At 41.5% G+C, this 17899-nt stretch overlaps 1 long non-coding RNA gene across 5 annotated transcripts in view; it reads right to left on the bottom strand.

The window, feature by feature from the left end:
- The window catches only part of LOC142408346 (uncharacterized), a 39585-nt gene extending 21717 nt beyond the window's left edge, over window positions 1-17868 (bottom strand). The window contains exons 1-4 of one of the 5 annotated variants that reach the window (XR_012775262.1): window positions 16693-17868; window positions 10746-10896; window positions 10523-10667; window positions 536-9000 (exon numbers count right to left, since the gene is read on the bottom strand). This is a non-coding gene — a long non-coding RNA (uncharacterized LOC142408346). Of the gene's footprint in view, window positions 1-535; window positions 9001-10522; window positions 10668-10745; window positions 10897-16692 lie in introns of those variants that run through there. The other 4 variants (XR_012775264.1, XR_012775263.1, XR_012775266.1 and 1 more) reach the window with 4 other exon arrangements.
- Window positions 17869-17899: the final 31 nt, after the last annotated feature.

The following is a 17899-nucleotide window of genomic DNA, read 5'->3' as shown; positions in this document are numbered from 1 at the left end:
GAGAATGAAACATGATGGCTTGACAGTACCTGGTCCAGCAGTTCCAGCTGATTCTGCCATGGACCACAAGAAATTATTAAACGACCATTCTCAATGGCCCTTCCTGTTTGATTTTCTGTGATTCATGATGATATTTTGTATCATTGCAAAGGAAATGGTTTCCTTTTCCAAAGTCCATTTAAAATGCTGCCAGGATAACCAGTTGCCTGGTTATTTTCTTTGTAAATTCTTGTTTGTAATTTTGCCAGAATTGAATAGCTTAGGGCTTTTATGGAACAGGGCAGTCCCGCATCTGATGTTTTTTATGAAAATTTCACCACAGCCTGGTTGCTTGACTTCTAGATGAGACTGGGGAGAAATATATAGCAATAGTGATACTAATATTTTTAACTGGTTATTTGAAAATCTGCAACTCCTTATATACATAAAAATTCTATGAAGACTGTTGGTATAATATAACTGGGACAACAGTTCTGTGATGATAATTTTTATTCAGACTCTGCAACAATAACATGAAAGAACAGGATATACACACAAAAAAAGAATAATCATGTGTTCTGCCCAAAATTGTAAAATACCATTTAAAGAAAAAAATAGATCACAAAACATTTATTTATACAATACAGATTTTGCAGACAAACACATAAATTCTCCATTAGTAACCAACCCACCTAAATAAGAATAGGGATAATTTTGAATGTTTCACATAATTATTCTGTCAACCTTCCTCATATCAATGATTCTTATTCTAAAAAAAGGCATGTCAGAAAAAGAACTGTTCAATCATATTGAGTTATGAATCTGAACAAAGTTTGCTCATGTTAAATCATGAAAATCAGACTTTGGGCCTGGCTGTAGGCTCTTTGCAAATACAAAGGCTTTGGTGACAGTTTTGGGTAGCAAAGGGAATTGTAGAATGAACAAATTATTCATGCTGTTTCATTATGCATATGAAATTCTGGTCCCACTGAAATTAACAGGGAAACTCCCAACGATTCCTTGAGACCCCCACATCATGTGTTGCTTTGTGACATGAATGAATATGCAGTGAGAGAGATTACCCACGCTTTGGTCTAACCTTGTAAACTTACAAGCAACACACCAATTCTCCTTCTCAGTACTATCAGTAGGTACTAGCTGCAAACTTTTTCAACTGGTTAATTAACCCATAAGCATGCCAAATCAATTTGTTCACAAACACTGTGGCTTGTACTTCTTATGTTCTTTGTTAAAATAGCCAAAGCATATTTTGCTCATGAAAGTATGTATTTCTCCTTAAACTAAGTATTTACTTGAGATAGTATTTGCATGAGATACTAGAGGGATTAAGTATGTTTAAAAATAATACTTCCTTCATAGTTATCCACACCACATTGTCATCTAATTTGTTTCTGTTTGGGAAAAACTGGCATGTCTAACCTTCCTTCTCCCAAGTCTACCGATGGGAACAGTCCAATACCTCCCCAAGAACTAAACACGAATGTCATAATGCCCTTCTGCCAAAAATACCATCCAACCTCCTTGGTGCCTTGGACAGAATCTCCAAATCGCACACCTGGGGCTTAACAGGAGACAAAGCTAACCGCGACTCAGACAACAGAAGCTGCTTGTAAGAAGCAGAGGCAGGAGGAAAGGCAGTCTCTTACTGTGACATTTCTTCCTTTTGGGTGCCCTTCCAGGCACAGAGCTATCAAGGGTGCTAGCCAGCTCAGAAGCCAGTTTCCCCAGGGAAGGAAAAGAGCCTCCTCGCTGACTGGCCTGCATGTGCCATCCTCCCCCCTAAGGAAAACTTCCCATCTAGCACTAAAGCTAGTGGCCCTCATCTCCACAGTCAGTAAGGGTGTCTACAGACTCCTCCACATCTGGACTGGCTCCAACTATATATATCTGTCCAACGATGTGGCCCTGAAGTGGGCAGACTCATTCTTACACACATACAAAGCAAAACCACATACTCTTAAATCACGGAACTATAGAATAATTTAGGCTAGAAGAGACCTCCACTGCTAACTCCAAAGTTAGATCAGGTATGCAATTCACGTTTATTTTCCTATAAACTGCAAAGGAAGACAAAAGACGACTGTTACTTCAAGTTAGAAACAGTACAAAAAGCGCTGAAATTATCTAGTCATGTGTGCCATATAAGACACGATTCAAGTCTTTGTTCAAGCCATCAAGAATATTACCAAATTGCCTGTATACAGTACTGTACATTAAACCTTGCTCCTTACAACTCGTAGCGTGACAACTGCTCCTGAACTCACAGGGTTTGTGTAAATTATCCAGTCCTACAGGGAGACATTTGGACCAGCTCATCTGGAGCACACATGTAATAGACATCCCACCTCTAGTGCCCATATTAGCTCAGGCATCACCACAGGGTACTGAATTTTGTTAGGCAGCCTTACCAATATCAATCCTACTTTTGCCACACACAAATAATGCATTAAAGGCAAATTTTACTGCAGAATTTTACTCCTACTTAGACAAGTTTGTTCCATTTGCTATACTGAGTATGTGCAATCTAAACTTTATCCAAGGAGCTGAGTGCTGGAGAACCACATCCAGTCTCTCCAACATCTATTTATCAATACAGCTGGAGAGAGTTGCCTAAAATAAACATCTAGGCCATTATGTTTGTCTAAATAACGAGCTTACATTATACATTTCAAACTAATAGCTTTGATGGAATTTAAATCTCTAGAGAAAAGCACTATTTAGCCACAAACATGAGACTGTTCCACCAAAAAATATATATATTCATGGATATTTTAGGCCAGAAAAGATAGTTGTCATCTGCACGCTGCATACATAACCAAGGAAATTCACCTCTGATTTCTGTATCAAGCCTATAACTTCTCCTTGAGTTAGATATTTCAGAGAGAGAGTCTTGATTTTAAGAAGAGACAACTCAGCTCTTAGAAGGTACTTTAAGAATTAATTCTTCTCACTGTTAGAAATGTTTCCAATTTCAATTGTTATTTTATTTTCAGTTTCAATATTTTAATTTCCAATACATTTTGGTGCATTAAGATGCTTCCTACCATTAACAATTCTGCTCAGGCACCAACATTCACAGAGCTCTCTTCACTCAGGGTATATAATACTGATTTGATTTTGCATAGCACCTTTCATTGAAACATCTCAAAAAACCCTCATGAGTATTTATGAGTGTTAAGCCTCCTATAGAAATATCCCCATTTTGCAGATTGGCAAACTGAAGGAAAAGACACTAAAGATTATATTCTCCAAAGGGATGAAAGTAACACAGGAACAACGTGCCTATGCATTTCTGGGAAAGCAGGGTCAGGCAAGCTCTCCAAAGTCACAAACTACCTCTGGCAAAGCCAAGAACAAAACCCTCATCATCAGATTCTTATGCCTGTGCTTCTATAGCAAGACCATTACAACTTGAATACATTATTTCTAGATACTGTTGTATAAGGTTTACGTGTACAACTCTGCATTTAAAACAGCTCAGAAATGCACTACAAATTTAATACCGATGTTTCAATTACATTAATGGTACAAACTGTCCAGCACAGGAATGCAACAGTTTTTACACTGCTTAAGCACCTGCCTGTTCTTACCCCATTTCATACAACAAGACACTTTAAGCCTAATGAAACACAAACACCAGTATTCACAGCAAGCCCAAATTCACCTTGGCAGCTGCTGAAACTCTGACCTATGGCAGAGACAATGAAGACCTCAGCCTGGCAGTTCAGTCCCCAGTGACACTGTGTCAATGGAAGCGTGCACACTCAGTCATTCCTTTTCACATCTGAACCTGGGAGGAAGGTTTTTTTTCTGGATCAATGAACACTACTGAGTAGATGAAAGAGCTTAACAGGTTTTCTCCAAAATGCAGCTAATAGCTATCAGAGTGTATTCTGAGAGGAACCTTATTAGGCACAGACCTCTCACGCTCACAGCCTTATGTCATACGAAGCAGCAGGTCAGAACATAGTAAGGGGCAGAAAATTACAGTGTTTCCCATCCCAGCAGATGGGATTGCAGAACCAGAAGAAAGAAAGTAAATTCTCAGTACATTTATATAACCTTTCCTACAACTCCAATCTTATTGCTCAAGCACACTGGGACATAAAGATTACTGAGATTTTACTACTATTTTTGAAGTGAGGGATATGGGCTTTCATGAATGGCCAGCTTTTTGCAGAATGAACATCTGACCTCCTGAGATTTACTGGCCTCAGAAAGTCTTTCATATCTGTGTTAAGGCATTTCTAAAAGTTCTCTAAAATGTGTTTCTCCTGGACTGGAAGAGACATCTTCCCCATTATGTTTCCATTAAGAGTTTGAATATCACTAATAAGAAAACTGAATATCTACTCCATATCTTGATTAACTTAATTAACCTACCATATGCTTTCATAATATTCTATTATAATCAAAGAAATTAGATGGAAAAAATCTCTCCTACTTCCAAAGTTCATTCTACTCAGGCATATTAGATATATCATTTAGAAATTCGGAAGACAGACATTTTAAAATCCAGCCGATAAAAGCATATGTTTAGGGACATTAAAACAACAACAAAAATACCACCTTAACATGGCTTAGATAAACTAGAAAGTCTTCTTTGCAGAAAGCACATTCTGGAAGGCTTTGGGGGTTTCCAGGATGGCAGCTTATTAGCTGAAACTGATTGTCATGGCTTTGAACTAAAACCCTTCTAGCTCCTGAGAGCTGTTTTGGCTTGCTTGTGTAATAAAGGCATGATTCACAGAAAACATCTTTGACATTTTTGGGCCATGTAAGAACCAGCACTAGGTCCATGACTAGCTAACATACTGAATGAAATCCTAACCTTGTTGAAATACATAGGAATTCTGCTTTTGATTTCACATGGTCAGGATCTCACCACACTACCAGAGCAACAGTAAGCAAACAAGAATAATTCAATCTTTTTATAGCGTTCTTGAGATCACAGCAGGAAAAGACAATTTTTGACTTGCATCATCCAATTCTCAGCCTGTAATATCTAACCCTCCACCAGTTTTGTGACATATATTAAAACTTCCATTAAAATCAATGATTTATATCAATGTAAAATGTGAGTAACGATAGCAGAGAATCCAAATTCTTATGTCTTTGCTGACCTGTGTAATTTATACAACTCTAGATATTAACTTTGCAGGAGTCATTCAATGGTCCAGCATGCAGCTCCTGGCTGTATGCACCCTAGATATAAGCAAATCTAAATGCCATTTCCTTCCCAAAGCATTTGCTGCTCTGATGTAGGAAAAAAGCAAAAAGGGAGACGTGAAGCAAAGGAGGATGGATCTCCTATGATATAAATAAAGAGAGGAGAGAGTATTGCAGGGACACAAAAAACCTGAAGGATTTAAAGGAGTATTTCAGAGACGAAAGGAGTAAGTCAGCTGTTACCAAACCTTTCACATAACATCATGTCCACAAGATTCTTACATGTTGTAATACACTCTGGTATCTTGTCTGTATCTATATAATACAGGGATGGCTAGGGTTCGCATCATAAAGTAGGGCTACAGCATGAAGGTGCTTCTAGTGCTATTCTTTGAAGCACACAACAAAACTAGGGCCTGCAAGCCTCCATATGAGGCAAATCCACTACCTGATATTTTTTTTACAAAAAGAGGGAGAAATAGTTCCATAAACTCCCCACTCTCCTCCCAAGATTTTATATATCTATATATACATATATATACACACACATACACATATACATATGGAAACACAGGTTTGCTTGAGAAAAACAGAAATTACTGTCAGATCAGCCAGAAGACCCATAGTAGATTCAGATAAACATTCAAATACCGCAATACGAGCTTGGCTACATAGCCATGCTTTTTTCATGCTCCCTCTTCATGAACTATCCAGACAGAATTGGAGAGAGTTGCTGCACTATAAACACGCAGAGTCTGTCTCAGTAAAAACAAACAAAACCCTTACTGAGACTGAGCAATAAAAAAGTTTGACAATAAAGTATCCTGAAAACTAAAACACAAGCCAAATATAAAATGATTAACACAAGCCATTCATCAGCTTCAATTTTATCATTCTCCCAAAGCCATGACATGTAGTCATATAATCTTTTGGGTTTTGATGAAATCCAGGATGGTTTCTCTGGCCGTTTTTCAGATCTCTGCTGTGGCTCATATTTTCTGGTTTTATAGTTTGATCATTATGACTGGTACTTCTTCTGAAAAACCTGTGTAAAGCAAGTTATACTCAGCAACAGTCACCCTCTAACTTTTGCACGCAATGAGCTTGTTTAATCACAGCCACATGGTTTTACATGTGATGTATGTGAAAGTGATTTTAAATGCTTTTTAAACCATTTCTATTGTTTTGACCAAATATCAAATTCTTCTATTTTCAGGAAAACCTCACTGCATCTAAAACAATAAGAAATGTATAAAGTAGGATCTGTAGATACTTTCTGTCTCATTCATCTCATTGATGTTTCCATCTGAGAAGACAATTTCCTATCAAGATGGGATTTTAGGCACAAGAATTGTAGAAACCTGCCCAGCACCTTAACTTCAAGTTCCATGTGATTACATGCTAAAAAATCTCAGCTTTTGAAAACAAACTCATTCAAGATCTTGAAGAAAAATCTTGAAAACCTGAACTTAGTGCTCATCTCAACAACCTCTGTGAATACCCCTTCCTCCTCTGTCTACCTTCCATATTGTGAACCAGCATATGTGGGCTGGAGCTTGGCTGGAACACACCCCTAGGACACACTATCCATAGCACATCACCGAGTACATCACAGTCTAAAAGGCAGAAGTGTGGTCAAAAGGCAGACAAGAAGCAGTACAAACATGCACATGACCATGTTGAGGGCAGTCTTTCAGTGCAATGCAATTGTTGCTAGAGAAGCTTTTAAGTTGAGTGTTTGCAAAGACTTCAAAAGCCACAAACTTCTGGAGAGCAGGAGGCACAAAAGCAGATCAGAACCCTTTTCTAGAGCCCTTTTACTGCTGTATGTCAAAGTCTCTGCTGAAGACCTGAGAGTTACCCCTACCATGGCTTTTCTCTTCTAAATTGCTAACCATGGCAAATGCCAACACCTGGCCTCATCATTCCTTGTGGATTTACTGAAAGACAAGAAGGAAAACAGTGTTATGATATTAATGCTGCACGTACTTCTCGTCACACTACATGATAAGATCCACTTCTCATACTTCCAGTTATTCAGGTAAGAGTGTCCCTACTACTTGTCTAAGACATTATTTGCAAAAATATAGTCTTGCCCCTATAGAATAATCAACGTATTTGGTTGCTGCTATACTACTGACCTATCTTCCTCTCTATCTACATTCTGCCTTCATAAGATCATTATATTCACAGTCCTGCAGTTGTCAAGGAGTGAACTGTGTTTGCCTACAATTTTTTAAGAAAGTGTAATAAACTGTGTCAGAGTTTCTGTGAGTTTTCTGTACAGCACAGAGCTACTGAATGTGTGCAACTGAATCAAATGTAGGCAGTTAGGCACAACACAGCAATAAGATTATTATTATAAATCAATAGAAGAATCCACACAATAAACATTACCCAGACCTCCAAGCATCAGGTCTAACCTAAGAAGCTTCAAGCCCCTAAGTAGTAGAAGAGTTTCAGCCACATGGTCTTCGGAATATGGGTATTCCCAGACACAGTCTCACTGTTGAAGGGCAACATCCTCAACTAATTCCAGAGCAAATGACTCATCAGAAAAGTCTTCCAATCCAAATTTCTGTAACATCAGCACCCACCCCAAGGGCCATCTCTGTTCCAGACTGGTTTAACCAGCCTCTCTCTCTCTCTCTCCCCATCTGACTTCATAGCTTGCTGTACTGGACCTTCCTTCTTTGCTTTTTTCTTTTTCCTCCCCATTTTCCCCAGTAGATGCTTCTTCAACTGTAAAGTGAGAATAGCTAGATTAGGAAAGAAAGATTCGAACTGAATTCTGAAGTCCATCTCTTCAGCCACAAGGTTTAACAAAAGCATATTTAACCTGAGGGTGATGCTGATATTGGCTTCTCAAGGAGTATTAAGCAATGTGTTAGGCCTATTTCCAAAGCATTCAGTATTCTGGGCTGAAAATTACCTCCTAAACTCAAACCTGAAAACCATGGATGACAAGCCTTATTCAAAATGAAACTGTGTCTAGTAACAATTAGAATATTCTGTACAAGAGATAAAGAGTTTTCCCTGAAACTAGGTCTAAACTCTGGAAGGAAGGATTGCAGAAACTAAGGATCACACAGACCATGTTCTGTTCCAGGTTCTCCCTTTGGACTTTGCCTTCCCTAACACAGGGTAAATACCTAGTAACATGCACACTGACAAAAAATGGTCATAAAAGCAAAGATTAAGTATTCTCAAAATTCTTTGGAGAAAGTAGGAAAAACAATGAACTTCACATGTCATGCAGTCATGTCACAAAGCAGAATAATAATGCATTTGTATGCTATGAAGGCAGCACAAGAATACATTGGTAGAATTATCTAGAAAACATTAACAGAAAGCTATACTACTTCATCTGGGCCCAGCCTCTCATAGTCTAATTCTGACTCTGTGATAATCTTACCTCTTTCACAGGAATTATATAACGTATACAATGCCATCTAGTCATAATTTCCAAATTCCACAGCCAAAAAAAAAAAAAAAAATCTAACAATGAAAAAATTCACAACATTAAGAACTAAAATAAAAAAGAACCACAGTCTCTGCTATAACCTATTTTCCATTACCATTTCAACTCTACAGCCAATAGGACAATAAAAATGAAAAACCAGAGTTCTGCAAAACTCAACATTGCTTGTCCTTAACCAGTAAATACTTCTGTGTGCAATTTCATTGGTATGCGTATTGTCTGCAAGCTTGGATTGGAAAACAGTGACTTGTGTCTTTCTAATATAATATAGCTTATTGAACTATGTTCTAGCAACATATGTAGGACCTTGCAGATACTCCACCACGGGCACCAGTTAATGAGGCCATGTCCTAGGAGAATAAAATCAAATTAGAAAAAGAATGGCAATAAATTCAGAATAGGCGTCTGCAAAGTAATTTGAAAAGAAATTTCTTCCTGGCAAAGTGCAAAGCAAATACTTTGTAGGGGTCATAAGAAGGGTTTGGGGAAAGCACTTTGGCATTGAATTAATGCGAAGTGATTCTACTGCTCTGAAGTCTATGAACTGTATTAATAGCCAAGCCATTACTTCCCAAGAAGAGTCTGTTAGGCCTCTGGATGTTTATTATTAATATTTGCTAGCCATTTTTGTACCAGGCTATTATTACCAGGCCAATAATTGTGACATTAAGGAACTGACAGCTAGAGATTTATTTTGTGTGCAAGTTTGTGCTTGTTTGGTAAATCTCTTGTAATCCATTTGGGAGTATGGTGTCCCAGTATGTTCCACCAATTCCACATATTTTGTGTATCTAAACATAATGTTCCGAATTCCGGTTTCCATAATACCAAAGTTACTACTGTGATAGCAAAATGACATCAGATTTCTTTTAATCTATTTAGAGCAGACAGTGGCCTCCAAAGATAACTTTTAATATCTCACTTCTATTTCAAATCCATGTATATTAGGATCGTTGTAATAAGATTGTTTGGGCTTAGATGGAAAAAAATTTTAACAAGTCATGGATCTAGTGCCCAGTACTGGCTGCTGTGCCCAAGCATGGGCCCAGGCAGTAGGACTCCACCACATCTCCTTCACACTACCAGAAGGATGCCAGGGGCATTTGTGGCCAAGGTCAGCTAGCACCCTCTCAGGCATCTAGCTACTTCAGTCCAGAAGCTCCTTCCAATCAGGTAGTTTGGATGTGACCATCTCACAGACAGTTTAACACCTGCACATAGCCACACCGCTCTGCCTGGCCTCATGGCCAGAGAACAGGCCTTTTTGCCTTCTTAGTTTCCTAACACAGACATAGCAAAAACACATCAGAAAGAAAAATCTATGTGAGTATGGTGGCTAAGTATTCACTTGATAAGTACTATTTAATTATCCACCATTTTGAAGAAAGTCCCCACTGTGCTTATTGTGCTCACTAGTCTTCTGTGAGACAATGACAGATTACATAGATCTGCATGGTGGTAACTTTTGGGTTCAGAGTATCAGCCTGTTCACAAACGGAAACAACAGTTCACCTAACTTGCAAATACTTCAAAATGCAGTTTCTGTTCTTGTAAGCAAACTATACTCCATAGCTCCCTCTCCTTTCATATGTCTGTTTGAACTGATTTGCTTACAGTTTATCTTCTGTAAGGAGTGTTTAACAACATTTTTACAGAGCATAGTACTTTGATACACAACAAAGACAAACCATTTAAAATGCATCTTAGAGAGACAAGAATTAATCTCTTCATTTTCCAGAGTCAAAAGATGGGAATGCTTCAAAAAAGAAACACCACCGTATCTTTTAGTCTTACTATTATATTTGTTATTTGAGTTTATTTCCATTTATAACAGTGAATGTAGCATCATTCATCTTTAAAAATGCAACTTACTATATCTCATCCTTTTTCTGCCTTCATTTTTTTCTTTCTTCAATACTTCTCTTATGTCATTTGCTCTTTTTTCCACTTTCCCTTCTACCCTGCTTTCTTCCTTGTTCTTTTTTTTGTCTGGTATCTGTCATTTAACTTCTCCTTCCTACAGAAATATAGTCATACCTCAGGTGAAACAAGCCAACTGTTAAATACACAGTAATTTATAGCAAGAAGTACACACCTGCTGAGTCTCAGACACTGTATCAGGTTTATTCCAGTTGACCTCCAACAACCCTACCGTGACATCCACGTCTCCAGAACAGCATAGTTCCACGGTGTATCCCTTTTTCTGGGTCCAACGGGCTGCCTCATACCTTATACGCCAAGTGTGCCTAGCACAAGATCATGCAAAAGAGAGGAGCTATAGCAGCTAAGTTGTGTACACCTTGCGAGCTCCAAGGGACACTTCCTTAGGAAAGCTCGTCTGATGCAGCAAAATGCTGCCCCAAGACACAATGCTGCTCTCATCCCTCTTCATGAAGGAATACGTTAAATGTACATCTCATTACAATGTCAATGCATGTCAACTTTCATATTTGAGCAAGAGAAATAGATAGTGTCTGCGCACGTACTCATGCAGAAAGAGGAACATACCTAAACTATAGGTAATGGGATCAAGTTGATTGCTAGGCTAGAACACGCTTCCTTGACAATCCTGCCAACTTGTACGAAGAAGGGCAAGCACTACCAATACAACATAATTCTTGATTATGAGTTTTTCAGTACACAGGAAGATGGTTTAATATCCTAGCAACTCAGAGCTATTAATTTATCTGTAGTTTCTCACACACCAAATCCTAACAAATCATAAGCAGAAGCTTTTCAGTAATGGCAAACAAAAATTCAGTAACTGGAACTGTGTTTAATTACAACATACCTTTTCTTATATTTCCTCTGTATTTTAATATGTGATATGCCTTTGCTACTTTGAATTACACAAAGGAGAGAGAAAACTCCAGTCTTTGAGCTGTAATTTTACACGTGCAATGAGGTGGATGGACAAGTTATGGTACAAGTAATAGCACTTTTTTTTTTAATACATAGCAAAATGTAAGTGATAAAATTAATTAGATACAAACTTGTTCTTCAAGAACAGACAACTGATTACAGATAAGCAGAGCCATTTATTCAGACACATTCAGATGGAGAATGTGAAAGAAAAAAATCAAATTCTATTACTGTTACACTATCACACCAAATTCAATAGAGTAAGTGAAGTTTTTAACTGCCTCCTAATTAATCTGCTTTGATGGTGTTTTAAATTGACAAAAATTAAAATTACTTTTGGAATTCCACCCTTTATTGGAAGAAAGTAGTGTGACTATTATTTGAAAGCTCTAAAAAGCTTGCTTTGATTTCATACCCACTCTCTGAACTAATGCTACAGATCCCAGCATAGGTCAGGCACCAAAGCACAAACCTTTACTACTTTGAGTTAAAGAATTAAGTGCTACTAACCAGTGGCCAGGATTCATAGGCTATTAGCACCCAACTGTATCAATGCTTCATTGAAAATGGCCTTCCCATTTTACATCCAGAGTGAATTATGGAAATATGCAGTTTCAACAGGCTCAAATTTTAGCACTTTTTACTGATGGATTTTAAAACCATAGCACTGGCATGCTTGGTCCAACTGTCTTTGTGAAACAGCAAAGAAGAAAAAACAAATTAATATAAAAAGATATTTTTCTCTTCCTCTCTAGTTCTTTGTCTTTAAATGAGTTGCTGTGAAAAGTAACCTACACTATATTTTACATCTCTTGTGATTTTTTAAAATCTTTTGTTAGTGTATGTATCTGAAGTGGATTTTGTTGCTTCAATGAAATACTAGTTTCTCTGATTCAGTAAGAGTTTCATCATTTAGCTCAGTGGGGTAGAATGAAAAAACAATGTAGACAAATATGTCCTTTGTTTTTACTTATTTTAATTGGAGGAAAATGGTCACACTTCCAACAAAATGAACAATTGACTAAAATTCCAGGGGGATATAAATAATAACAAGAAGTTGATATAAATGGACACTAGAGAGTGAAGTGACAACTGTCTTACAGTCCTCATAAGACTTTTCAGAGACTTTATACACAAGAAGGTAGTTCATTGCTTCATTTTCAACAAGTCTGTTTTGGTACTACCTTTCCTGAAATCTCTGCGACATCATTACATCTCTTTGATGATGTTTCTCGGATGTCCAGTGTTGGTTAGGTGACCCTGCACCTCCCAGTCACTCTTTTTTTAGGTACTGAAACATGGAGGAAAAAAGAACAATAACCTTGCCCAACATGAAACACAGAAAAACAGAGGAGACAACTGAGAAAAATCATCCTTCTTTCTCAGGTCTTCTGACCATTGAATTATTTTCAAAAAACACCAAGTGCTCTTTGTAATTTTTCTGTCAACAAAAGACCAAAGTAAGAATACTGAGTGATACAAACATGTTCTGTTACTGCTACAGACAAAAGGTTTCAAGTAGCTCTGTACTACAGGGTATCTGTCTCATTTGGCTAGCTGTGCAAGAGAAAAAATTGATTTTTTTTAAGAAAAGACACCCAGGCGAAATCATTAAGTTTAAAATCACTGATGTTGTAATAAAGTTCTGGAAGGAGAGTGTCATTTCATTTATACTAAGAGACCAGTATGAACTGAATATTTCAGTACTAAGTTCAGTCATCGGGTCCACTTGAGTTGCTCCTGGCAAGATTCACCTATATGAAAAGCAGTTACATATATACACCCGGTACTGAATTGTGTTATGTGGAAATGGTTAATGCAGGAACAACTTCTTGCTGTACAGTTAGACTGAAGTCCCAATATGGAAGTTTAGAACAGTGCTTATTCTCACAAATTCCACAAAAGGTGGACACCCAGAAGCTAGTAAAACTAGTGGGTAGGATAACAGCTGTGCAAAACATCTGTTCAGTAGCTTAATTCACTGGCGTTGTCAGCATTTCACCTTTCCATGCAATCGACAGTCCGCTTATTAAGAACCTAATTACCCAGAGATTGCGTGGGTGATGTGTTGCCCAGTAAAGAAGAAAACCAGAAACTTTTCCTTGCAGTATTTTTTATGTTAAAACTAAAGTACTAACTAAAACTAAAGCACTAACTCAAGCACTGTCTGCAATTTCCTTTTATTTCTAGTGGGCTTGGAGAGTGTACGCAGCTCTCAATTTTAAAATATGTATCAAACTTCTCTAAGAAGATTTCGAATTCTTAAACTATTGATTAGTATCTTTGAGTAACTCAAAGGCAGTCACCAGTTAGCAGCACAGGAAGTAACAGAAAGATTCTGCTGGTAAACAGGCATCGAGAATGGACCTCCCTAAATGCTGATAGTAACGTCGTACTTGGGATGTCTTCCCACATCCATCATACTGCAGCATCAGAAATCTTAATAACAAGGTATTCAGAGAACAAATTCAAGTCCTCTTAAAGGCTTTTATGTAGAACTGTAGTACAAACATTATCTAATAGGATATTCTACCTGGTCTTCAGCTGCCTTTCTGGAAGTGTCTGGGTTCTCCTTAGACACTGTCTGCCAGCCTCATACAGAGGCCTGAAACACCTTAGGGTGTCTGAACTGGCGCAAGACACCTATGTTTTCACAAATCAATCCTACTTTTAGTCTCTAGCCTTGCACACTAAAAAATTATTTGCAATTTCCCCTTTGTTCCAGTATCATGAGATCAAACACATGTGGACTAAAAGTAATTGATCCGTTTATAAAGCATAATGGCACCAAATCAAATGCAGGCATCATCACTACCTAGGATACCAAGTTCCTCTTATTTCCACTACATTCTCTACCACTATCATAGATAAGACTGACAGCATTCTTCTGTAAAAAAAAAAAAAAAAAAAAAAAAGGAAACTATTCCTGACAGCAACCTTTAGGTTTCATATTTTTTATATCATAACTTTGTCTGGTTTCAGTAATCTTAGTGGGAGTTTTCACTGATTTTCAGCATTTCAGATTTTTGGCTCCTAAAATATACTGAACAAGGCACAACAAGTAGCAGTCTCCTCCTGCTGTTCCATACATGTACTTTACTCCTTAACCAATTTTCACTTTTCATTTCCCCCTTTTGCCTCCAGAGAAGTACGAGTCAATCAAGAATATACAACCCCTGAGATGTGGCTGATGTGAGCACCTGTGTATGACACAGGTATTTTGTGTCAGATGCCCAGCATTCAAGGAAAAGGAAGCAGAACACGTTGAAAGAGGGCTTGGTCCAGGAGAGGTCCAGCAGTTAAACCAGTGAACAGCTTCACTGAAGTTACTGGACCTATTGCTATGTGCAATGAACTCGCACCACAGGTGATCATTAGGGATGGAGGTTGGAACTACCCACCTACCTGAGGGTCAGCATACATTTCAGTGCTTTGTTGGAGCAGGGCTTGCTCAGTCCATACTTCACGGGATTAAGTTCAGACAGCCCACCTTTTATAATCTGATTACAGAGCTTCCATAAAAATGAAGCTCTGTTCCAATTCCAGTGAGTTCCAACTGGGCAAAACCATTTCTATACATGGAATAAAATAATTGTAGTATACTGAACTCTTGCACTAGTATTCCTTTTCCAAGTTTCATTTGGATCACTGTTGCAATCCAACAAAGGAGCAACAAATAAAATATGTTTCTGTGCCAACGAAATATAAATTATATATGATTTTATTTTCCAAATTACTATTTAACTACCGCATATCTTTTTCCATGAGGGTGCTTTTCTGTGCTTAGGAAAAAAATCTAATTGTAACTCATGTTTCAAATTACTAAAAATTGTCTTATAATTATCTTCTAACAAGTATTTTGCTAGAAGTACATTTACTGGCAACATGAGAAGTACATTAAAATGTTCCAAACTTGAAAGACCCTTTGGCTTCATTATCAAGTAATTTAAGTTACATTCAATGGAAATATAATTTTGTGTTTTAAATAGGCTTTTTTTCCCCACACTTTCTACAAAGCAGCACAGAAACAACTAAAGGAAAAAAATGCACTGTTTCTTTCTATCTGGACACTTACTTGGCTTCCATTGCCTAGACTGGAAGCACCATCTACTTACAGAAAAATAACAGAACAGTTGCTAGTGTACTGATCTAGAACCAAGGTAAGCCAGAGAAGACAAAACCTTTGCTGACAGAATTTTATTGAACAATATAGTCCTAAAAGCATTATGAAGTGCAAACCCACTACATTGCTACAGGTTATTTTGTAGTTCATGTTACACAGAATGCTACACTAAAGGAATACTTTTGTCTGAATACTTTTGCCTTTAAACAGTAAAACCCGTTTTATTTTTCATAACCTGCATAAAATAGACTAGCAGTGGTTAATGACAATTATTCTTAAGTGTCAAGGAGATACAGCTATTGCAATTCCAGATCTGCAGAACAGCTGCACGCGTATTGAATTCAAGCCCAAGCACTAACAATGGTTATGTTAATAAGATGTGAGGAGTATCTACCATACACCCAAGATGTTTTAGTACTTTTGTTTCAAAGTCTACCTCACTAGTGAGCTTATGTCTACCCTATGAGCAATTTATTCAGCAGCGAGTTATGTTTGCACGCAAGGGAATAGGGTAACCCCCCTGTCGTCCCTATCTGCCTCTCATCCTTCCAGATAACCAGCACACCACCATTTTTCCCTCAAACAAAGGTTAAGGAAAACCCAACTTCTGTGAAAATAAAGGAAACTTGCCGGGGGCAGGAGCGACGAGGGGGGGCGAAGCCCGGGGGCCGCCGCTCGGCAGGGCAGGGCAGGGCAGGGCAGGGCTGCCGACCGGCGGAGCAGGCGATGGCAGCACGTAAAGTATTTCGGACCCGAGAGCAGACAAAAGAGGGTGTGTAGCAGCTGCACGGAGCGCGGCAGCCGCCGGGGCGCCAGCCCGCTCCGCTCGGGAGGCAGAAGTCCATTTCTGGCAGGGAAAAACCCACCTACCCGTCCCCGCTCCCACCCTGCCCCTCGCCGCCGAGGGCGAGGGCGCGTCTCCCCGTCCCCCGCCCCGCCGCCAGGAACGGCCACGGCCTCGCCGCTCCCCGGGAGGGGTAACGGCTGCGGGAGGGCTGAAGTTTCGGGGCGAAGGGGAGACCCCCGCCACACGCACCGCCCCTGCCCCGCCGCTTACCTGTGGGGAGGTGCGAGCTGTCTGTCGCCCTCACGGCGCAGCGAGCTGCGGGGCTGCGCGGCGCCCGGAGGACATGGGGCTTCTCCGGTGAGGCGGCGGCTGGCTCAGGGAGTGACAGGGCGGCGGCTCCCCTCGCCCTTCCCCGGCATCGTCCTCGGCGAGACGCGGGCGGGGGGAGGCATGGCGAGCAAGGCAGGGAGCGGGGCCGGGGCTGTCACTGCCGGCCGGAGGAGGACGCCTGCCGACCAGGGCCTGCGCGCCCCCCCGCCGCGGCCGCACGGCCAGCCGGAGGCGGCCTCCCCCTGCTCGCCCCGCGGCGACGGGCGGGTGCCATAGCAGCGGGCTCCGCGGGCCGCCGGGAGCTGCGGAGGGGGAACGGCCGTCAGGCAGCCGCCGAGGGGGGCGTGGGCGGGCGGCGGCTCCGCGGCGCAAAACTTTCCCGGCTCCTCAGCGAGGTGCCCGGGCGCCGCTCGCCCCCGGCGAGACCTCCGCCCTCACGGCCGCCCTACCGGCCCGCCCGCTCCCCTCAGCGCCGCCGGGGCTCGGCGGCCCCGCGCGCGGCCCCTGCCGCCCGCCCGCGACAAAGTTTCAGTCCGAAACCTCCCGGCTGCGGCCCCGTCCCCATGGAAACGACCCCCCCATTTCCCGCCGCTCCCCACGGGACGCGGCCGAGAGGAGGCGGGGGAGGCGGCGGGCGGGAGCCGGGACGGGCCCCTCGCCCGCGCGGCTGCTGCGGAGGCGGCAGCCGGAGCCCTGAGGGGCGGCCGGGACGAGCCTGGCGGGCGCTAGGCAGGTCTAGCCGCAGGCGGCGGCCGGGATGGGGAGCCCCGCGGCAGGACGGGACGGGACGGGACGGGACGGGACGGGACGGCGGCCGGGGAACGGGGCAGGCAGAGCCGCGGGACGGGGACGCGGCTCCTTCCCTACCTCCCGCCTGCCGGGGAAGTTTCCCCTCTCCCCAGGGGAGAGCGCGGCGAGCCGCCGGGAGCCGCGTCCCCCCGCCGGGATCAGCCGGCCGGGACAGCTCCTCCGCGGAGCCTCCCCGCGCCGCTTTGCCGCCGGCCCCGCCGGAGCAGCGGATTTGTAGGGCGCCCGGTTCCGCCCCGGCGGGCTCAGGGGCCGCGGCCGCGAGGGAGGAGTCACCGGCGGGGACGGCCGGGGGGAGTCGGCGAGGGAGGGGAGCGCGGGCGGGCCGGGCCGGTGCTGG

Source organism: Mycteria americana, chromosome 3, assembly GCF_035582795.1.
Source record: "Mycteria americana isolate JAX WOST 10 ecotype Jacksonville Zoo and Gardens chromosome 3, USCA_MyAme_1.0, whole genome shotgun sequence".
NCBI classification, from domain to species: domain Eukaryota; kingdom Metazoa; phylum Chordata; class Aves; order Ciconiiformes; family Ciconiidae; genus Mycteria; species Mycteria americana.
The sequence above is the reverse complement of the archived record's forward strand: the minus strand, read 5'-3'. Positions and strand labels throughout refer to the sequence as shown.